This window comes from Panthera uncia, chromosome X, assembly GCF_023721935.1.
Source record: "Panthera uncia isolate 11264 chromosome X, Puncia_PCG_1.0, whole genome shotgun sequence".
Classification (NCBI taxonomy): domain Eukaryota; kingdom Metazoa; phylum Chordata; class Mammalia; order Carnivora; family Felidae; genus Panthera; species Panthera uncia.
The window spans coordinates 91,076,024-91,100,565 of record NC_064817.1 but is presented as its reverse complement, the minus strand read 5'-3'; the positions used below and the strand labels follow the sequence as shown (position 1 = coordinate 91,100,565).

The window sequence follows — 24,542 nt, the reverse complement described above, 5'->3', positions numbered from 1 at the left end:
TCACTGGATTATTTGGTTTTTATGGGTGTTGAGTTTGCTCAGTTCTTTATAAATTTTGGACACGAACCCTTTATCCGATATGCCATTTGCAAATATCTTCTCCTTTTAGTTTTGTTGACTGTTTCCTATGCTGTGCAGAAGCTTTTTATCTTGATGAAGTCCCAGTGGATTTTGTTTCCCTTGCCTCTGGAGACATGTCTAGTATGAAGTTGTTACAGCCAAGGTCAAAGAGGTGGCTGCCTGGGTTCTCCTCTAGGATTTTAGAATGCTCTTTCTTCACATGAATCTTTGCATTACTGGCTCTTACCTATCCCGTAGAGCAGTTTAAATAAATGGCAATTCGTTCCACCACCACTAGCCAATCTTCCTCCATCAAGCATTGGCCTATTTCCTTTCGTGGCTCTTATCAGAATTGTCAGGTTACATGTGTTTGTTCTTTTTTTTTTTTTAAATTAATGTAGCTTTCTCGTGCCAGACGATAGCTTTATCAGGGCAGAGTTCCCGGCGCAAAATAGCTGCTTAATATATACAGGTCAAAGGAACAAATAAATTTTCTGAACTACTTCCTGAGCATGCTCCTTATTGCCTGATGTCTAAATTCTGAAATGCCCTATTTTCATTTCCCAGGAGCCAGAAATAGCCGAGCCAGAACTCGAGTCATGAGTGCCCTACGTGAAGTGTCCCAGAATAAAAGATTCAGAGAGGTGAGCTAAAAGGCCCTGCAGAATCAAGCCGGATACACAGTGGTTGGTCCAAGGTGACAAATCCAGAGGTCAGTAGCTGCTTCAAAAAAGGGGAAACAAAATCGTGCATCAGTAGTAGTGCCATCGGATCGGAATGGCAGGTAAACCCAGCGAGATGCATTGTAGGTCCTATGTAGATGCTGAACATGGGCTTTAACCTTATTGGTTTGAGAGCATATGGTGTGTCAGTGAACATGACTCAATTAAAGCTGCAGGATCAGGAAGGAGGTGCTGGGGTGGCTCAGTCAGTTAAGTGTCAGACTCTTGATGATGGCTCACGTCGTGATCTCATGGTTTGTGAGTCTGAGCCCCACAACGGGCTCTGGGGAGCCCGCTTGGGATTCTGTCTCCCTTTCTCTGTGCCACTCCCCTGCTTTCTCTCTCTCTCTCTCTCTCTCTCTCTCTCTCTCATAAACAATCAAACAAACAAACAAATAAACTTTTCTTTTTAAAAAAAGCTACAGGGTGGGGCACCTGGTTAAGCGTCCGACTTCGGCTCAGGTCACGATCTCGCGGTCTGTGAGTTCGAGCCCCGCGTCAGGCTCTGGGCTGATGGCTCAGAGCCTGGAACCTGTTTCAGATTCTGTGTCTCCCTCTCTTCTGCCCCTCCCCCGTTCATGCTCTGTCTCTCTCTGTCTCAAAAATAAATAAACGTTAAAAAAAATTAAAAAAAAAATTAAGAACACCCATTGGGGTCACTTTACCTTCGGCAGCAGTTTCATTATAAAAGTGACGTGAAGTGCGATACCTTATTTTATTCATCACTGCCTGTGGCACTGTGCTATACACATATTAGATGCCGAGTAAGTATTTGCCAATTGAATAAACAATTGAATGAATGGAGTGTTGTTCATCAGGGGCGATCGAGGCAGTACGATACAAATTCTAAAGTGACTCAATCGTTGGAGAAATTTTTCCTTCTTTAAAGGTCAAGTTATACTCTGCAGTATATTCGGATGCTGCAGGCGAGCTGTGACTCACTCCTTGGCCTGTGCCGTCTTTCGGTGTCTGCCCTCCTTTTCCATCTGAGACTGTTTCAATCTTTCTATCCAGTTTTCTAAGAGGGTGTGGGACTTCCTCACTCAAAAGTATGTTCCTTCCTGGAGAAGGCGTAGAGAACTATACATAAATTATCCAGAGACTTAACTAAGCTATAAAAGCAAACACTAGTTGTCTTTAAGCACGGGGAATACTAAATTTGAAATAACATAAAGCCCTTTCAAGGTCTGTGTGTGTTATAATGACGAATATTGTCTTCTCTCTCTCTCTCTTTCTCAGTCTCTGTCTTTCTCTTTCCTGAAGCTCTTAAAGAGACATATCTAGCAAAAAATGAATGTTCCTTGGATGTAGCGATAGAGTTTGATTGTTTGTACTTACTCCCAGCACCGGAAGAAATATGAAAATACAAATTTCAAGCTGTTTTCTTAAGATAGAGCAGGTGTGATTCTCTTCTTTTCCTTTATCCAGACAAGGTTTTGGAATAAATCCGAAAGGACGGACAGTTTACACTGGGGACAGACAGCTCAAATGACCCCGGCAGGCCTTAAGAGCCATTAAAAGAACCAGTCCCCCGGTGAAAAATCAGGTAGGGGAGTAAGCTAGCATGTAAGAAAGGAGAAGGGAAGGTATATTTATTGAACAGCCACAGAGAAATTGAACAGAGAAATTCATCCAGGGCTTCAGTTTCCAACATATATATACTAACGAGCATGGGATTTACTTTCCTGCTTAAAACAACCACAAAAACAAAAACAGACACTATACACGAAGACACAGTTTTTAAGACCCTGGATATTAGTCAATGAAGGACATGAAAGACAGAGATGGAAACAAATAAGGTGAACCCTACGATAGTTCCAACTTACTATCTTTTTTAAAATGTTTATTTATTCTCGAAAGAGAGATAGAGAGCATAAGCACGAGTGGGGTAGAGAGAGACGGGGAGACAAGAATCCGAAGCAGGCTCCAGGCTCCGAGCTGTCAGCACGGAGCCCGATGTGGGACTCTAACTCACCAACCATGGGATCTTGACCTGAGCCGAAGTTGGACGCTCAACCGAGTGAGCCACCCAGGTGCTCCCCAACTTACTATCTTAAGATATTTTTTTGAGCTGTCACATAGGGAGGGGGAATTGAGGCAAAGACAGTGGGGACACTAATGCAGCTAAAGTTTATAGGACAGATGACCAGAAAGGACAGAGCTTCACAGAGAATGCTGGAGGCCCGCAGAAAACACCCCAAAGTATTCGACAGAGTAGTTATTGATATACGCGTGTGAGGAAAATAACCATGGCTGGGAAAGAGCCAGCTGAAAAAAAAAAAAAAATGAGAAGAAACTGTTTGGTGCTCACACAGGGCTGGAAATAGTACCTGTCCCCACCATCCAGACTGGAAAAACTCATAATTCATGAGCACCGGGCAGAGTACACAGAAGGGTCATTCCTCAATAGTGGGAAAGAAGTCGCCCTAGACCGAACGCTGCTCCAGAACCACCTAACAAATCATTAAGCAAGACCCAAAAGGATAAAAATATTTCCAAGTAAATTAACTGCATCCTAGAACAAGGCTCAGGAATATTTATAGAAGTACCAAAATGTCTAGCCACCATCAAGGTAAAAATCACAATGTCTGGCAGGAAACATGACCCATAATGAGGAAAATAATTGATTGAAACTGACCCGGAATGGACCCATGTGGTTGAATCAGCAGAGAAAGACATGAAAACATTTTTATAACTCAATTAGGTATGTTCAAAAAGTTGAGTAGAGACACAGATGATATTTTTTAACAGATCCGCATCAAACTTCTAGAGATTAAAAACTCCGATGTGTGAACTGAAACGTACATTGCAGAAGAAGGATCAGTGAATTAAAGACATAGTGACGAAAACTGTCCAATAGGAAACACAAAGAACATAGACAAGAAAAAAAAAAAAACAAAGAAACGGCGCTATGGGACACCTTAATTGGCTTGATGTACCTGTTTGAAGTCACAAAAAGAGGGGGGAGAGATGAGTGGCAGAAAAAATACTTCAAGACAGGAAAATGGGCTGAAAAAATTCCAGATTTGATGAAAACTACAAATACGCTGGTACAAGAAATCCACTCAACTCTAAGCACAAGAAACACGAAGAAAATGACATCAAGGCACATTACGATCAAACTGCCTAAGACCAACTGATGAAGAGAAACCTCTTCAAAGCAGCCAGAGAAAAAGCACTTGTTACATACAGAGTAACAAAGGTAACGAGGACAGCAGATTTCTCATGGGAGACAAAACAAAAAAGCAATTGTGTAGCAATGTCTTCAAAGTATTGAAAGAAGAAAAAAAATCTGTCCACCTAGAATTCTACACCTGGCCAAAATATCTTTGAAAAGGGAAGACAAATAAACACTCATTCAGACATTCAAAAGCTGAAATGATTCATCACCAGGAGCCCCTCACTACAAGAAGTGTTAGAGGACCTCCTTTGGGCTCAAGATAATTGACTGTTTAAGCAAAATTAACAACAATGTATTGAAGGCTTTAAAACCTAGATAACTGGGGGGCGCCTGGGTGGTTCAGTCGGTAGGGCATCTGACTTCAGCTCAGGTCATGAACTCCCTTTCGTGAGTTCGAGCCCCGCGTCAGGCTCTGTGCGGACAGCTCGGAGCCTGGAGCCTGCTTCGGATTCTGTGTCTCCCTCTCTCTCTGTCCCTCCCCTGCTCATGCTCTGTCTCTCTCACTCTCAAAAATGAATAAATGTTTAAAAAAATTAAAAAAAAAACATAGATAACAGTAAAATACATAGCACCAATAACAAAAAGGCCAGAAGAGGTGAAATGGAGGTATACTATTGTAAGATTGTTATAAATACATTCTTAACATATTAATTAATAATTAATACTCACTGTTAATATACTAATTTTAAATAGTAAAACAGTAAATAAACAAAATTTGTAAAATAGTATGTAACATAGTGTAAAATTCTAGAAGGCAGACTGTGGTAAGTCAAAGATGTAAGCCAAACATCCTAACACAACCACTAAAATAACAAAACAAAGATTTAATAAGCCAAAAAGAGAGAGAGAGAGAGAGAGAGAAATGAATCCTAAAAAAGTATTCAATTGATCAAAAGATAAAGGCAGAAAAGGAAGGAAAAGGGAAGAACAGACAGAACAAATAGAAACCAAGATGATAGACTTAAATGGGACCGTATCGATAATCACATGAAATGTAAATAATCTAACATTCTGCTTTAAGGGCACACATCATCAGATTGGATTCAAAGGCAAGATTCCCCCTATATGCTGCTTACAAGAAATACACCTGAAATGTAAAAACACAAACAGGTTAAAGGGATCGAAGAAATAGTCCCCGCTAACACTGTTCAAAAGAAAACTGCAGTGGCTGTGTTACTATTAGACAAAATAGATTACAGAACAAAGAACTTCATTGATTTGCTTAAGGTCACATACCTTACAATATTCTACCCGGGATTCAAGCCCTGATCTGTCCAATTTCAGAGACTGCTCTTAGCATCATCACTTTATACCAGGATGCCTTTTGTTAACTGTTTCTCGACAACTTGTGGCTCAACGCTCTCAAGAAAAGAATCACACACACACACACACACACACACAGGTCCAAAGAACACCCAGTGAGGGGTCGGAGGAAAGACTTCCTTCCTAATTCGTACTGCCGCTGGGTACCTGTGCAAGCACCAGCCCCTTATTTAACCTCTTTGGGCCACGGCGACCTTTCCCATCACATCAGGATCTTGGATCATATCTTTTGCAAGGACACGTGGGTAGCCATCGCCACAGCCAGAATTTGACCCTGGTCTAAGACCTTCCTTCCAACAGCGTGGGGCTTAGCACCAGATATCAACCAAGACACCATGCAGGAGACTGTACTACCTAAGAAGTTCGTAGGCATTCGGAATACCGGGCAGCGGGGTGGGAGCCAGCGAGGCACTAGAAGGAGGCAGGGGTCTGGAGATGTAATTGGAAAAGGCATAGTTGATGTTCTTGGAAAGGGTCCTGCTAAGGTTGTACCGGGGCAGCGCTCAATTCTGCTGTACAGCAGGGCCTTCTCCAGCCGGGACGATGACGCATTTGAAGTTCATTTCCTGACTCCGAGCCAGTCTCAGACTTGGATCAATGATCTCCCAACCGCCTTCAGTCCCAACGGTCTTGAAATCTGTCACTGCATCTGACTTGGGCCAGCTGAGAGTGTTTTCTGGATCTGTGGAAGGCAGACGCTCAGGCACATTCATTCAATGGAATATGTTTGCCTTCAGTGCCGACACGGAGATAGCATTTTCAAGGTTTTTCCACAGAGAGGGCTGTTCAAGCATAATATTTTGAAAAATCGTTCGTCCTGCCTGGTGGATTCGAGTTTCTGTTCCAGGGACCATTTTTTATTATCTGTAGTGCTGTGAACGATCCACAATATGCCTCTCTAAGGCAAGTCTTACCTCTGTCTATGGCTAGCTTCTCAAAGGTATCTATGGTTACGTGTTCCTGCTCCTGGACTTCTCATCTTCCAGCTCTCTTGGGCAAAATAAAAGGCAGCCTAATCTATTGTTTTTACCAGGTATTCCTGGTATAACCGGGTGATAGGGAGGAGAAGAAATGGAGTGTTCACTGAGCCACAGCTCCAAGCCCTATTAACCCGGAATAACAGCCCAGCAAGGAACCTCAGAGGTTACCTGGTCCAACTCTCTTCATTTTATAGATGAAAGCCTAGACAGAGGACTTGCCCAGAGTCACACAGTGAGTTTGTAGTCGAGCTAGGACTAGAATTGGGAGCTCACAGGCCAACCCTAAGAGACTCTTAAATACAGAAAACAAACTGAGGGCTGCTGGATGGGAGGTGGGGGGGGGGATGGGCTAACTGGGTGACAGGCATTAGGGAGGACACTTTTGGGGATGAGCACTGGGTTCATATGTAAGAGGTGAATCACTGGGTTCTACTCATGAAGCCAAGACTACACTGTATGTTAACTTGAATTCAAATATTTTTTAAAAGTACACATTGATTTTCTGCAGTTCACCCTCACAAGTGATTTCAGCACCATGCCTTTCAAAACAAAAATCACTTTCCATATTTCACACTCAATGTGCCCACGCCCCAAAAGAATGGGCAAAATTAATTAGGAAAAGTATGCAGAAGAACAGTCTTCTTTTGTGATTTTTAGGCTTTGGATAACTACACACGCACGTCTACATATACTTGTGTCTGTGTGTGTGTGTGTGTGTGTGTGTGCATCTCATGTTAAGTGAGAAGTAAGAAACCAAATGAGGTCTACAGACCAGGGCCATTTATATAAATTTAAAAATACAGGGGTGCCGGGCAGCTCAGTCGGTTAAGCGTCCAACTGTTGATCTCAGCTAAAGTCTTCATCTCGGGGTCGTGAGTTCAAGCCTCGCATGCAGCCTACTAAAAAAAAAAAAAAAATACATGTGCAGAAAGTAAGATGTGGCATTTTATAAAAACAAATAAGATGATACACACCAAATGCATTAGAATGGCTGTCTGTGGTAAGGGAAGGATAACAGAAGTGGAAAGCGGAGGGAAAAATAAAGTACATACATGCATACATACAAGAGCAGGGACGTTCAGGGCTAGGGGCGCTAGTGTGCAGTCAATGAGGTAGAGGGTGAAGTCAACCTTCAGACTTGGAAGTCTAAGGAAACACAACCTCTTTCTGACTCTCACTCTGGGAAAGAGATCCAGTGAGGAATATTTGACTGTTCATTTTGTAGAAAGCAGATGACAAGCTTTAGAGACAAAATTGAAATGCTTATAGTGAGTAGGTGTATTTGAATCGTTCTGGACCTATCAGTTGCCTAGATGATATATGAGTAAATTACATTCCACTTGAGTGTGACTCCAGTGTTGGTCACCAATATCCAAGCAAAGGATTATTTTGTTAAAATTTAGAAAGTTAAAGCTTTAACCAGCTACATGTGTGTATTTAATTCTTTTTTAAATTTTTTTAACGTTTTATTTTTATTTATTTTTGAGACAGAGAGAGACAGAGCATGAACGGGGGAGGGGCAGAGAGAGAGGGAGACACAGAATCTGAAGCAGGCTCCAGGCTCCGAGCTGTCAGCACAGAGCCCGACGCGGGGCTCGAACTCACGAACCGCGAGATCACGACCTGAGCCGAAGTCAGAAGCTTAACCGACTGAGCCACCCAGGTGCCCCTGTGTGTATTTAATTTGATTGGGGAAGGAGGTTAGAGGCTTTTCTTCATTTTGCCAGTTTCTGCTTTCACTAATTTTAGTCTAATTTGGTCATTTGGGTCATGGTTTTCATTTTTGTTGTTGTTGTTGTTGTTGTTGTTGTTGTTTCTTCCAGTTGAGTGCTTGGCCACACTTCTGGTCCATATTGCATTAATAATGCGTTTCATTTTGAAGTTGTTAAATAGAGAACACATTTCCATTACAAGAACATAATGGTGTAAACTTCCATTCCGGGTCTTGAAACATATCAGAAAGTGGAGGGTGGGAGGGAGGGGAAAGTGGGTGATGGGCATTGAGAAGGGCACCTGTTGGGATGAGCACCGGGTGCTGTATGGAAGCCAATCTGACAATAAATTTCATATTAAAAAAAAGAAACATATCAGAAAATGTCTCATCATACTTCGTTAAATAAAAAAGTAAGCATCTTCCCTATGAGAAGACGCATCAATGCATTTCTCACTCTTATTCTAATAAGCAATGCAGTCGTATTGGCTAGCATTTGACCTCTCGGTGGTTGGGAGAGGACAGAGTAGAAACAGGACAAGAAGGTGGGGGCCCACCCTAGCTACATTTGCTTTTTTAATTAGATTTCTTATGGGCTGTGAGACAAGAAAGTGCACAAGAAAAGGAAGGATACATTGTGGTGTAGTAGTTGTTAAGCACTGGGGCTTTGATGTCAAAAACTCTGGACTAGATTCCAGCTCTTGTCGCTGCGTGATTCTGGGAAAGCTACCTAACCTCTCTGAGCCTCTGTACCAGTTAGATGGCGATCATAATTGTGCCTGAGGTTGCTATAGGGATGAGACGTTTACATAAAGCGCAATTCCTGATACATACTAAAGCACTCAATATATGATAGCTCTTGTAAATGTAAAAGATCTGTGCCATAAACCAACCAACAGGGTCCCAAAGTCAACCTTGTAAATGTAGGGCTGCTTTATTATGAGGGTAAATGTAATGACTAGGTGATTTTATTTTATTTATTATTTTTACGTTTTGAGAGAGAGAGAGAGAGAGAGAGAGCAAGAGCGGGGGAGAGGCAGAGAGGGAAGGAGAGAGAGAGAATCCCAGTCAGGCTCCAAACTGTCAGCGCAGAGCCCGATGCAGGGCTCGAGCTCATGAACCTGAGCGAGATCATGACCTGAGTTGAAATTGACAGTCCAGCACGTAACAGACGGAGCCACCCAGGAGTCCCACGAGGTGATTTTAGATAGCTGTCATAGGCCTCCATTTTCAGGAGTCCAGTTGCATTAGTAAAATTCATCTGGGTCCCAGGTAAAGCCCGGCAAGTCTTAGTGATGATTGTCCACTCCGTTTCCATACCGTTACGCATCTCTCAGTGCTTCTATGCCCACCTCGGAAAGATAACGCACCCCTAATTGAAAATGGAGCAGGGAGGGGTATGGAAGTCAATCACTGATTGAATTATATTCATGGCTATCGTGAGCGTTTGCCGTAGTAATAGAAAAAGTAAAATGTTTTCTATATTGTAACTATTTCATTTTCATATCGTGTGGGTAAATGCTAAATTTTTTTCTGTGTATCTATACATAGCTACCGTATCCATTTATGCCACTGTTGTGTTTGGCTTAGTGCTTCTAAGAGGGCCAGGACCTTTCTGTTACTTTTGATTTCTATAGCTCATCATAGACAGGCCTTAAGTAATGGTGGCAATGCTTTTCGGTGCAGTCAGGAGGGCTGTTAATAAATAAAATTGTTCCTTTCTCACCCTGGGGGTCAGAGGCTATAGCTTAAGAGATAGCTGTAGCTTTCTAATGTTTATAGGTTATTTGCAGTAAGACTTCCTTATCCCCCAGCCACCGCACAAGATTTGTCAAGTTCGTTAAGATGTTTTTCATCGCCTTGGCTGGGCACCCGGGGTCAAAACAGAACAGAAACAAATTGACCCCATGCTGCAACAGGGAGACCCCTGTGGAGCTCCAGAGACAAGAAGAAGCCGCATATGCTGGGTCACATTTTAAAGGTAAGATAACTAGATCTCAGTTGCTCCAAAGGTCTCCGTACAGACCAAAATGCCCTCCTACCAATGGGATCTCTCTAGGGCATCAGTGGAGCTCTCGTGCTAACGACTACCAGCTCTTAGGTCGATTCAAACACACAGCAGTGTAACATCTTTGCATCTAAGGGACCGGCAGCACGTGCGGGCGCACACCAATGTGGCCGCTTTCGAGTTCAACTCATGCCGTTACTAGCAAATGATAAAGCACTGACGCAGATGGGCGGCCCATTCGTCATGTTCCTCGTCGGCCTGTGTGAAAGTCTGTGACTTTACCACCCGCGTTAGCTGCTGCTCAGTCTCAATTCCTCTGTTACTTCCATCTCCTCCTTCTAAACTCAGCTTTGGAACTTGTCAGCATCTGAGGACCTGAGCTGAGTCAGAGGGTTTCCATTTTACAACAGCGAGTTCAGAAGGCCAAGGTGTGGAGGCACATTTTTGTCTCATGAGGCTGGTGGAAGCATTCCCCCTGACTTATGGGCCCAACACATACGTTGCTTCTTTCTTATATGCTTTTGGGCTTATACGAAAAGAGATTTATTGGTTGGCTATGTAGTTTTAATGAGATGTGGGACTTTAAAAAGCACACACACACACACACACACACACACACACAAGCTTATTTAGAATCCAACTATAATACCAGTTTGCTTTTTGGTTAAATGGACCCCTGTTGATCATGTAGATGAGGATAAAGATATGCTTTCCTTTTTATCATTTGAAAGGCTTTCTCCCAACCAAAGTACTTACAAACTATCCACCAGAAGTAGTTATTGAGGGCTCTCTAGGTAGGCCAGTAATCTGCATGCAGTATTTCACTCACCTCCCGCATATTGCAACGGTGAGGAACAAAGCCCAGTTCTCTAGAACTCACAGTCCATAAACCCTAAACAAAGTCCCACAAGCCTATAACTTGGACACACACATACTGCCTATATCTGGTGCTTATTAATGCTTGGTGCTTGATTCATTGAAAACGCTTCACCTACCCTTTTCCTCTCCCTCGGTCTCTCCCTCATTCCGCATTGAATTAGTGATGCACGAATACATTTTTAGGCAATTTTGTGTAAAAAAAAAAACATGTATAGCCTCTACGAATCCAAATCGAAATTACAATATTTAACATGGTGGGCGCTACTCAATTGTCAACAACATGTATGTAAACATATGCGTATCAACAATTTCATATTTCCTGTAAGCTCATAATATAAAGTCCTTCAACTTGATTCCTTGCTATAAACTGAGTATTGTCTCTGATCATGACTGGATGTACATTATTGGGGATGAAAAGCTGAGATAAGCAAAAGTGATGCTGTAATTCCCATCTGTAGCTATGAATTGGGAGGTTCGAGTGTAATTTTATTTCTGACAACAGGCATTCACTTTGCAGTTACTCTGACCAGTTGAGCTGAAACACGGACAGGAGTCAAGGTCAGCAGGAAAAAAAAAATGGGTCTGGTATGCTGGTTGGCATTACCGAGAGGGAGAAAGGAAGGAAGGCAGGAAAGAGGGATGGAAAGAAGAGGAAAGGGAGGGAGGGAGGAAATTGTACATCATTCATTTGGCATTTATTATCGGTTGATTTATTTTAGTCAATTACCTTTTCCCTTTTTTCTTGAGAATTTAATAGAATAGGTAAGTATTCTTTAAGAAATTCTTAAAGAAAAAAATCTTTAAGAAACACAGGAAACCTACTACCTACAATAGGAAATTACTAGCATTTTGCCATTTTGGCCTTATGTCTGTTTTATTCCCTCCATCCACACATACACACTCTCTAGGGGCAGCCCACCTCATGACTTTAGTGGGCATCCTTCCTTTGTTATGTTGTTATAACACATTTACATGCCTATACGTGTACTTACAAAAAGTATAGAACATGTTCTTGTTTTTTTTTTTCAATATATGAAATTTATTGTCAAATTGGTTTCCATACAACACCCAGTGCTCATCCCAAAAGGAGCCCTCCTCAATACCCATCACCCACCCTCCCCTCCCTCCCACCCCCCTTACACCGGGGCGCCTGGATGGCTCAGTCGGTTAAGCGTCCAACTTCGGCCCAGGTCATGATCTCGCGTCCGTGAGTTCAAGCCCCGCCTCCAACTCTCTGCTGTCAGCGCAGAGCCTGCTTCGGACCCCTCTGTCTCCCTCTCTCCCTGCCCCTTCCCCCCACCGCGTGCACGCTGTCGCTCAAAAATAAAATATAAACATTTAAAAACAATAAACGCTTACATCGATGGCACACACTACGTATTCTGCCACCTACTTCTCTCACACAAAGTGAGGAGGAACATCTAGACCTATCACGTATTCTCTATTTTATGGTATTCTGTTGTTGGAAAAAAATAAACATGTTATTGTTTTCTTACATTTCATTGTCTCCTGGTGGCCATGCCGGCAGATTTTATTTTCTGTATAGCTTGGAGCGATTGCCCTCCCCTAGAATGTAAGCTCCACGGGAACAGGGATTTTTGTCTGCTTTGTTCAGGGATAGAACCCCAGCGCATAGAACAGTGGCAGGTACATAGCAGGCATTCACTAAATATGACTGAACGACACGATGAACGTTATTGCACTTGCCTCTTGGCTCCTTGAACTCACGGATGAGAGCCTATCTTTGGTATATACCTAGGTCCAATACACAACCTATGTATGCAATTTGAGTTTCATTCGGTACTGCTCCCTAATTACACTCCAAATAGGCTATGTTCCTTTACACTTCCCCAAGTAGTCCTTGTTCCTCACATTCTTACCAGGCTTCGGCATTATCGGATATTTTCTGGATGTCCTTTTTGCAATACAGATGGATTCTATAAATAGTTGCTTAATGAGGTTTTAATTTGCATTTGTTCAGTTACCAGTGTGGTAGAGCGTATTTTTATTTTTATTGGCCAATTACATTTTCCTTTTCTTTCTTTCTTTTTTTTTTCCTTTTTTAAATTGCTCTTATTTATTTTTGAGAGACGGGGAGAGACAGAGTGTGAGCAGGGATGGGGCAGAGAGAGAGGGAGACACAGAATCCGAGCTGTCAGCACAGAGCCCAAGGCGGGGCTCGAACTCACAAACTGCAAGATCAGGACCTGAGCCAAAGTCGGACGCTTAACCGACTGGGCCACTCAGGTGTCCCCATTTTCCTTTTCTTAAATTAAAAATATTAAATTAAAATAAATTTTTCGGGGGCGCCTGGGTGGCTCAGTCAGCTAAGCGTCCGATTCTCGGTTTCAGCTCAGGTCACGATCTCAGAGTTTGTGGGATTGAGCCCTGCATCGGGCTCTGTGCTGAAAATGTAGAGCCTGCTTGGGATTCTCTGTCTCTCTCTCTCTCTGTCTCTCTCTCCCTTTCTCTCTCAAGATAAATAAATTTAAAATTTTTTAATAAAAAATAAAATAAAATTTTCAGCTTTATCGAGATACTAGAGACATATCACAGAGGTAATGGAAGGTGTACAATGTGATGATTTGATACAGGTCGTTACCTCCATCCTCTTACATAATTACCATTTTTTTTGCTGTGATAACATCTAAGATCTACTCTCTTAACAACTTTCAGGTATATAATACGGTACTGTTAACTATAGTCACCATGCTGTATATCAGATCCATGGAACTTACGCATCTTGTAATGGAAAGTTGGTACCCTTTGACCAACATCTCCCCCCTTCCCCCCCCCCCCCCCCCCCAGCCCCTGGTCACAACCATTCTACTCTGTTTCGATGAGTTCAGCTTTTTCAGATTCCACACGTAAGTGAGATCACACAGGATTTGTCTTTCTCTGCCTGACTTATTTCACTTAGAATAAGGCTCTCTGTCACAAATAGTAGGATTTCTTTCTTTTTTATAGCCGAATTGTATTCCACTGTGTGTGTACATGCGCGTATGTACGTGTGTGTGTGTGTGTGTATCACATTTTCTTTATCCACTTACCCAATGATGAACGCTTGGGTTGTTTCCATCTCTTGACCATTGTAAATAATGTTGCAGTGAACATGGGGACGCAGATATCTATTCAGTACAGTGTTTTCCTTTCCTTCACGTATATACCCAGAAGAAGGACTGCTACCTCATGTGGTAGTTCTATTCCTCGTGTTTTGAGGAACCACCATATTGTTTTCCATTCCCACCAACACTAGACGAAGGTTCTCTTATCGCCACAGCTTCATCAAAGCTTGTTATCTCTTCGTGATAAAAGCCATTCGAACAGGGGCGAGGTGAAATCGCGTTGTAGTTTTATTTTCCTGCTTGCCCATTTTAGAGCTGCTTTGTTCAGGCCTACGCAGAGAACTCGAGAGTTTCAGCGCGATCAGTGTATTCAGAATTCTTGCGATAAACTTTAACCTCAGCTCAACACGTGGAGTCCCGTGCCAACCCGAGCTTGTATTGTGATTCTCAGAACTAGGTGCGAATGGGGGGAGTCCTCTTAGAGTAAGGAGGCTCCCTTATGAGGTAAACATAGGGTGAGCCTACCTTTAGTAAGCCGAAATTTATGTTCCTCGGGCCTGAACAGCTATCACGGATCCTCAGGTCATTATCTCACCTGGATCAGGTTTTAGAAAATTGTGAGGTTGCTCCCGATCTCTCCTAATGGAAAGAGAACAGATGGGACCAACACAGGCACACCGATAGAGATACAGGCAGACACTGACCCAGTCATTCTTCCATGTTTCCCACTGAAATAAAATCTTATCCATAGTTCAAGGTTATTTGGAACGCTCTCCTAATTCTCCCAACTACAAGTTTCTTCTGAACGCCCAAACACCTCCTTTTTCTTTGATTTATGACGGTGGATGGGCCCCCGACAAAATTCCAGCACAGGAAACATCATGAGCAAAGGCACAGGAGCAGACGTAAGCGTTGGATGGTGAGGAGATGAACAGACCATCTGGGCTGGAGCAGAGGCTTTCTGGCACGGAATCAGGGAGAATGTTCGCAAGGGATTCGGGTCAGCGTCTCCCCTAGAGCTTCGAACAAACCTTTGAAGACCAGTAGTTTTCCAACGATCAGAATTTAATGGGTAGTAGGTGCTCCAGGAAGAGGGAATAGCCAAGGCTTGTGGTTCAAAAACAAATGGGGCATGACTGAGGAAGAGCAAATAATCGTGTTCGGCTGGGGGTGGGGGGTGGGGGGCGGAAAGACACAGCTGGAAAAGAATAATAGAACATAAGCTCAGAGAATAGAGGGGGATTCTCTTGTGGAGATCTTTGAAAACGTGGCTGGGGATTTGGAGGCCAAATTAGGGGGAATCGTTTGGGGACACAGAAAGATACTGCCCCCGCCTTGTGCCCCCCCCCCCCGCCTTGTGACCTGAAACATCAGTGGTGTCTGTGGCAACAGAAAAGGATTTGAGCGGTGGCAGTATAAAGTTAGTGTAAACAAGGGTAAACACTGTGAGCCTGACGTCATTAGACACATATTAACACTAGATCCAGGGAACACTCCTTGCAACTTAAACAAGGTGGTTTTATGACCAATAGGAGGAAATGTGTTTTGACACAGCAGGAAGTACACACGTGGGGCGTGTTATTGCAGTGGGATATGCAAAGAAAAAGAAAATAGAGATTCAGGGGTTATGGGTTTGTAACAGGCAGCCGGCTTCTGAAGCAGTCATTGAGGGAGAGCCGAATGTACCACACCAAAATATACCACGTATGCGAATTATTTTGAACTCAAGTTACTCGAGAAACAGATATTGGGGGAAGGACGCTCTGGCCCTCCTTTGTTCCCCTGAGAGCAGGAAATAAACATCTCCCGGCGAGAAGGTATTCTCCCAACACCAGGAGGGTGGAAGGCATCCTTATCGCCAGAGATAGGGAATTCAAGGCCCACAAGGCTGTGTAAACAAACCTTGTTGGTTCCTCGCTAATTACCTACCCCAAGCCCAAACTTGTGTCTTGTCAATTCTCCGCAAATTTATTCTTTTCTAAAATGTGTAAAATCTGGCTCTTTCGGTCACTTCTTTGAGTCTTAGACTTTTATGGGCTCCCGTAGGCACAGCATTAATCTACTGGACCCACCAAAGAACCTTGAACTCACTCGTCTGCGAGGCCAGCTTGAACGGCAGGCTTGCGGGGCCCATGCTTCTGTCCTACCCTACGGTTTTCCTCCTTGTGGCAAGTGACACAAAAGACAGACACGAGGGAACACAATGACCGTCTCGGGGAGGAAAGGGAGCAGGAGGAAACAAGAGTCCTCGTAACGCATCTTTACTGAAGTCGCTGTACCCAAGGAACTACTTACACAAATATTTTCTTTGGCTAATCTAAGTTTATTTATTTTTTTAATGTTTATTTTTGAGAGAGAGACAGAGAGAAAGACAGAGACAGAGCAGGAGCAGGGGAGGGGCAGAGAGAGAGGGAGACACAGAATCCTAAGCAGGCTCCGGGCTCTGAGCTGTCCGCACAGAGCCCGACGTGGGGCCCGAACCCACAGACCGCGAGATCATGACCTGAGCCGAAGCTGGACGCCTAACCGGCTGAGCCACCCACGGGTCCCATCTCTGGCTAATCTAAATTTACAAAAAGGAGAAAGTATGCTCACCACTCCTGCTTCCAACAGACGCTGCAGGTAGAGACGTGAGAGACTGACGTGGTTAAGAATTTTTATCTTCTGTGTGGTTTATGTATACAATGGAATACTACTTGCCAATGAGAAAGAACAAAATCCTGCCATTTGCCACAACGTGGATGGAACTGGAGGGTATTGTGTTCAGTGAAATAAGTCAGTCAGAGTAGGACAGAGATCCCATGTTTTCACTCATATGTGGAACTTGAGAAACTTAACAGAAGACCATGGGGAAAAAATAGTTTCAAACAGAGAGGGAGGCAAACCATAAGAGACTCTTAAATACAGAGAACAAACTGAGGGTTGATTGGCAGGGGGGGAGGGGGGAAATGGGTGATGGGCATTGAGGAGGGCACTTGTTGGGATGAGCACTGGGTGTTGTATGTAAGTGATGAATCATGGGAATCTACTCCCAAAGCCAGGAGCACACTGTATACGCTGTATGTTAGCTAACTTGACAATAAATTATGGGTTTGTTTTTTTTTAAAAAAAAGCATTTTTATCTTCTGCCAGCACTTGTTAGAAGTCCCAGGACCCCTCGGCTGCAGCAGCCCCCAAAATGAGCAATATCCAGCCAGCAGAGAGCCCCACATTGGGCACCAAAACTGTAAAGGAGAAAAACTTTTCCCTTCTTTCCTTCTAGGTTCATTGGCCTTAAGTCCTCTCTTAATAGTATAAAAGAATAGAAAATAGACTCAGAACAAAAGTCAAAGTCCACGTGGAACGTAGATCCCCCTCCTTAAATCCAGCCCCATTTCCTCCGTAAATTCCCATGGCTCCCAAACTCCTCGACCTTCCCCAGAAAATTTCCTTGAACACCCAGCTGCCGGCTTTAGCTTCCCTCTCCCTCCAAGATTTGCGGAGGTTCACTTCAATTTACTCCTACAAGATTTACTCCAGCCTGATCTCCAGGCCCAGAGGGTACTGGCTACTCGCGTAAATGCTGAAAGCCAGGGATTAACTTTAGCGGAAGCACCCAGGACTGACTGTAACGCTTTGCCAACTTCGGGTCTTCCAATGCAATGTCCTTTAGGGATGAATCTCGGAACCCCCCCCCCCCCGGCCACCGCAGAGCATTCATGGTCCCTGGACACCAACAGGTCTTTGCAGTTATAAAAGCCTTTGATCTCCACATGGGGAAGATCCTACCACATTTAGAGAGAAATTAGAAAGATCGGCGGCCACTCACATCCCAACTTACGGGGACTTTAGCTGACTGCTGAGTGACATTCTTCCCAACCCATGAGTATACTGTAGTTAACGAATAAGGCAGATATCTCCCTAGAAAAAAAAATAAAAAAACAAGGGGTGCCTGAGTGGCTCAGTCAGTTAAGCGTTTGACTCTTGATTTCGGCTCAGGTCATGATCTCATGGTTCGCGTGCTCAAACCCCACTCTGGGCTCTGCTCTGGCAGTGGGGAGCCTGCTTGCGATTCTTTCTCTCTCCCTCTCTCTCTGCCCCTCCCCCGCTTGCTCTGTACCTCTCCTGCAAAACAAATCTTTTCATTTCTACCTGAGTAGCACATTTTCTCCCCAACATAAAAGGCAAATTCAAAATCGCGCGCTTGGGTGGACCCGTAAGCCTCTCAGCATTATAATGGATCCAGCTACCCAGTGCTTTGAAGATGGTTTACAGGAGTGCAAGAAAAACAAAAACAAAAACGAGTTCAAATCAACAACTCTTGATGTGCAGCTTGAACCTGTAGAGAAACACGAACATAACTGCCAGAGCAACTGAAAGTCCACTCAGCCCCTTTCTTATTTGCCTGCAGACCTTTACAGATGTCGTAAAACTCAGGGCATTTGCAGCACAATATTGTTCTGCACTTAAGAAATGGAAAAATGTACACGGTAATTGCCTTAAACTTCTGATAGTAGGCAGGTATGCCCCAAAACTCCAAGGAAAGACTTTTCTTCTTTTTCCGTAACTTGAAGATGTAAATCTTACCATGTCTTTAAATGTAAACACCCCAGGAATGAAAACTAAAACACTGCCCACTGTCACCTGAAACTGAAGGAAAGAAGAGGAGAAAGAGGCTTTTTAAAATGCAAACCACTGGGGCGCCCGGGTGGCTCAGTCTCTTAAACGTCCCTCCGTCCCTCCCCTCCGATGACTTCATCTGCTCAGGTCATGGTCTCCCCGGTCCGTGAGTTCGAGCCCCGCGTCGGGCTCTGTGCTGACAGCTCAGAACCTGGAACCTGCTTCGGATTCTGTGTCTCCCTCTTTCTCTGCCTCTCCCCTTCTCATGCTGTCTCTCTTTGTCTCTCAAGAATAAATAAACATTAAAAAAATTAAAATACAAACTACTACAAAGGCTCCCTTGCCCAAATCTAGTCTGAAGCCTCCACAAGGTTATTTGTTAAGAACAAATACGCATCTTAAAAGTCTTCTCCAAAAAGATGAGTAAAAATCTTTAACCATTTGAGCAGGTGACTGTAACTTGTTCCATCTGCCAGAGACAATAATTTATAAAGTAGTAAGTTTTATATTGTACCTGATTCATGGTTTTCAAATGGAACCTAGAGGGTCTGTTTATGCAGATCATTCATATCGAATGTATCAGGATATATATAATATTTTTCTGCCTCCAGATGGTATTACCAAAATTAATTTGTAAAGAGCTCTATGTAATTAGCTTAAAGGCAAATAAGTGCTTATTGAATCAAGTATTTCTTGGGGCGCCTGGGTAGCTCAGTCAGTTAAGCATCCAATTTGGCTCAGGTCATGATCTCGTGGTTCATGAGTTCGAGCCCCACATCACGCTATGTACTGACCATACAGAGCCTGCTTGGGATTCTGTCTCCCTCTCTCTCTGGCCCTACCCCACTCTCCCTCTCTCTCCCTCTCTCAAAACAAATAAACTTTTTAAAAAAAAGTATTTCTAAATCTCACAGATACAAGAGAAACTAACCCAATGCTTTTTTTAAAATTTCTGTGATCTAGAATAATTTTCAGTAAATAAAATCTAGTTTAAGTTTGTTGGTTTTCATGAATACAGTCATGTATTTAGAGTTACCAGCATTAAGTCAAATAAGGTCATGTTATCTCTGTTACAAAATTTGTCAGCTGGAAAGGTAACAAAATAATGACCAACTGCTTTAATGTTTCATTAAATGTTCATGTGTGACCTAAGTATAATTGTTAAGGACAAGTGAATAAAAGAGACAGAAGTAGGATAGAGTCTTAGGTGAGCTTTTTAGCAATGATTGCTTTGTGATGTGTTTACTTAGTTTCCAAAATCTCTTTGGTGACATACATCCTTAGAGTTTTGCTAAGTTAAGTTAAATGATGGGAATTCATTAAATTTCTAGGTCGTTTTCAAATAAGATAAAATATAGAAACATTGATTATTGAACATATCCAATTTTGGCTTCTTCTGACAGAGAAACTAAAGATATTTGAATCAGATATGACAGTAAACATATCTGGTGCTGCATTTAAAAAAATCATACTGTGAGAAAGCGTAAGCTTCTAGAAATTATGAAATATATTAATAACTTGGCCAGTCTAGAGAATGTTGGTATAAGAGACAGTTCACAATTAGTTTTTACCAGAAATTAAGTTTGCTAAGGGATAAAAATGCTAATATAGTTAATGAAAACTACTAGAAATAAGGGAAACAATCCTGAATACAAATAAAGTAAGATGTAATTTTGGCAAAGAAATGGTATGAGGTATGGAGATGCATTTTTGTTAAGAGAAAAGAAAGTAAATTTTGTCCTGAAATGAAGCTGGTTATTTCAGAATGGAAAAAAAGAAAATAAAGGACAAACTATGGACACAGAAATTGGGGGAGAGAGAAAGAGGGAATTTTACCTTGTGTAATCAAGCTGGCTAAAAGTGAACTTTTCATAACAGTTTTAAAAATAAGTTAAAAAATTTTTTAAATAATAATAAGCTTTAATATCAATAGTGTACTCATGTAAAACTGAAACTTAATTTTCTTCTTTTGATTAAAGGACAAAGGTTTTTTTTGGACTATTTATTGATCTGCTCCTGATAAGAGATTGCAAAAGACTTTTTTTACCTTTTAAATAATCTACCTAGAAACAAAGATTCTGTGTTTTATCAAAATAATTTCCTGTGTTTCATGTTGTCTTTGTTAGCTCTTTGATTACTAAGGAAAGCAGGGTTTTGTTTTTTTTTTATTAAAAGAGATAAAGTCTTTTACAATTGTGTAACTTTCTGTATTTCCTGCAAAGTCTTTGTTAAACAAATGAGGATTATTTCACAGTGACCTATGATGCTAATAAAGTGTCTTAAAAACCTTTTTGATATTTTTGACAAACTTCTTACAATCAAATTCTAACTTTGGGGTTTTTCAGAGGGTCCTTGGACCATCTCAAAAGATTTGTTCTCTCCCTTTATAAAAAAGGACATTGAACTAAGTAGGCATATTTGATATGTTAAATTACATGGGAAGCCTTGCCAAGTAAGAAGTAATATTAAGCCTTCTTTATGTTGCATTTGTAGAGGTGTGTGTCGTAAATGTTCCAGAAACTGAATGAAATTCTTAGAAATCGGATGTGCAGGTATAATGTTATCATTTGTAATTCTACTTATTATCTTGAAATGTGTGTCACAGAAATAATTAAATTTTCTTGTCAGTCACACTTGTCATTTACAGACGGTTTTTGTTTTATTTTGTTGCTTTCGCAAAAGTGACCCCCACAAAACTGCTTTATTTTCAGAGAGATTAATGGAAAGGACTCTGAGAAGTACTCTAGAATCCAGGTTTCTGATAACTTGAAGGTCATCAAACTGAACTGGGTAAGAATTTCCAGAACTAATGGAAAAATTAGATTCAAGCAGAACAAATATTAATTACATGGGACTGAATGAACTAAGGAGGAGGATTATGATTTTTATGAACTTAGATTTGAAACATTGCTTTTTAAAAATGTGTGCTTTTCCAGATTAAGGAAAAACTTTTCTCTTTACTCTTCAACTGTCTATAATTTACAACAATTTGGTAAATTATACCTTTGTAAGAAGAATTGAAACAATTCATTTTTTCCCTATTGAAGCAATTCTTTCCCTACCTCATGCCTCCAGAATTTGGAAACTCTTGGTGAGCATTCTTATTCTTATGGCAACGTAGTTGTTTGCATAAATTCAGTGAGATTGAGATTCTGTTCTCATAACGAGCACAATTGGAAACATTGGTTATCTTACTAAAGCTTTGACTGGAATGTCATATTTGAGAGAGATGTACCTAAACTCAGCTTTAAGGAACTAAGGTTGACTTTATGGGTCCAATAAAGCCCCTTGGAAAAATCAGCCTAGTACCTTACTGATAAGTTTCCCAGGTGAGTAAGGAAGGTCACTTCCCAGCAGCCACGGGAACCTGAGGATACTTTAGGGGTCTCAAGAAGACAGGAACTGACCCAGATTTATAGGAATTGCGGTTGAAGTGTGAGGGTGAGTCCTTGGCTTGGCTTCCTAACCTTCAAGACGCTTTAAGAGCTCAATCTGAGATTCTTTATGAAAAGTTCCCACAGAGCAGGTTTAAAAGAGACTGGATAGTCAATCGCTATAATAACCAGACCAAGCTTATTAAAACTATACTGAATTTGCAAACGAATTAGTCTTGCTGTGGTTATAGTTGATAGAAGTGGGGAACGATTTGGTTTTGTCTTCTACCATAAACTAACTGGATCCTGAGTTCTTTTAGTTCTTCTGATATTTCGCTGTAACTCCCCAGACTAACGTCTCCAATGTTCTCCCACTTTTCTGATTTGGAATCGTCGGGAACTAAAACTGCCCCTTTCCAGAAGCCATGCAAGCTAAAATGTGACAACGTGATATATACTTGAGAGAAACCAACACAATAGTCCATATGTGGACAATCTTCATGCCTGTTGCTATGTAGCCACTCAGGAAGATCACCTGGGAAATTCACACCTCAAACCAGGAAAACCTGTCAGATTGCCACTTCCTGCCCTCAGTCCATTTAAAAATGCTTCTAGCCGGCCACCTAGTAGAAATCTCCTCGACCGGCTGCCTTCGGAACTCAGAAACTAGAATTATAGTCTGCTCTCATCATTAACCATTCTTTTTCTTTTGTTTCCATAGAAATGCCTCTTATTAAATGCCTGATTGTTTGCACACTACAGGCCTCACTTGGGGGTCCCACCTGCATTACCGCATCCTAAAATGAGACCAAATGGAACAAGAGACCAGCTCAATAATATGGAACAATCTACCAACTCAATTTCTGGATAGTGAAACTTCTTTGGGAAGTTTCAAAAGCTGGACCGAGGGACACTGGAAGATGCCACCCCAAAACACAACACTTTGGCATATCGATTATTTTGAATTACAGTTACTTGAGAAACACCCAGTACAAGAGAGATATACTGATTCCCCTCTGTCCTCCTGAAAACAAGAAACAGATCTCCCTTGTGAATGTATCCTCCCTGTACCAGGAGGGTACAAGGCATCCTTATCACCAGAGATAAGGAATTCAAGGCAAAAAAGGCTGTATAAACAAACCTTGTTAATTCCTCACTAATTTACTACAACAAGCCAACACTTATTTATCTTATCAATTCTTCACACGTTTATCATTTCTTTGTCTAAAAGATATAAAAGGTGATTGCTGTGGTCACTTTTCTGAGCCTCGTATCTTAGGGCTCCCGTACATACAAAAGCAAATTTGTTTTTCTCCTGTTGATCAGTTTTATGTCAATTTAATTATTAGGTTAGCACCTAGAAGGGGGGAAGGGAAAAGTTTTCCTCTCCTATAGCATAAGGCAGACAGTTATTATATGTTCCCACCAAATCCATGGCAACCTCAGGTAAATCCATGAACGAATGGGATATAAGGAGGCCTTGAGATGAGAAAGGGTTAAGAGGACCTGGAAGCAGATGAGAATCAAAAAATCAAGGAATAGATAGTTGCAACACGGCACAGACAAGAATGGATCCAGAAATACGTTGTCACTAGAAGAGCAGGAAACTAGCTTCCGGAGAAGTCAAAGGAGAACAGCAATCAGTCCAGCAAATCCCAACATTGACAACAGAATCAGTGGGAAATGTAGCAGGGAATCAGCAGGAGTTTAAAAAAAAAAAAACCCACAGAAAATTTGAGGAAGTCACTTCATAGCGCTGTTTCCAGTAAGAGTCTTGAGACAAATAATATTCTAATTCTCTGACAGCTCGGAGCCTGGAGCCTGCTTCCGATTCTGTCTCTCTCTCTCTCTCTCTCTCTCTGCCCCTCCCCTGCTCACGCTCTGTCTCTCTCTCTCAAAAATAAATAATGAAAACATCTAAAAGTTTTGAATAAATAATAATAATACCGTAATTCTCCTCTTTCTTCGGCAAAGAATATAAAAACCTTTGAAAACGTGAATTGGTCACCAGGGGCAACATGTTTCTTCTACGGGGTGTGGGGAAGGAGAGAGGGCTAAGTCTCAGATATCTGTTCGCTTGCGAATGGAGATACATACATGAGCTGCTTTTGTTCTCCCTCGAAGACTGTCTTCCTGGATGAGCAGCCATCTGCCAGCTTCAAAGCAATGGTTCTGACATATACTGCGAAGAACGGGTTAGCAGAAGGAGGATTAATCTGGAAGAGGTCTAGGAAAAGGAACCAAAAGAGGGATCTCCAACACCGTCCAGTGCAGACACAGCCAGAACCAGAAGGCTCAAGTTTTGGGGTCCTTATTGTCGTCCCATCCCTGCCAAGGTGACAGAAGCACAGATTTCCAGTTAGGTGCTACAAGGCCATTAGGATCACTCAGCTAACCCCTCCTCCTCTGTTCTTGCTCTCACTCTGATAAAAGCTAGGTTATCAGAGAGGCCTCGTCAAGCTATCTACCTAAATAGCAACTCTCCAAAAGGGTACTCTCTGTCCCTTGTGCTGCTTTATTTTTCTTTATCGTACTTTCTGTTGTCACTTGTTGACTCTCTCTAACTGCTAGAATGTAAGGTCTATCGGGGCAAGAATTCCTGTCTGTTTGTTCACTGTTAAATCTCAAGCACCTTGAACA

The 24,542-nt window shown here is 42.1% G+C and overlaps 1 long non-coding RNA gene across 1 annotated transcript; it reads right to left on the bottom strand.

Annotated features, from left to right (window-relative positions):
* Window positions 1–657: 657 nt before the first annotated feature.
* On the bottom strand, window positions 658–24,287 carry LOC125931930 (uncharacterized). The gene is made up of 2 exons (XR_007460507.1): window positions 24,000–24,287; window positions 658–780 (listed from the first exon to the last, which is right to left on the bottom strand). It is a non-coding gene; the product is annotated as an uncharacterized LOC125931930 (long non-coding RNA).
* Window positions 24,288–24,542: the final 255 nt, after the last annotated feature.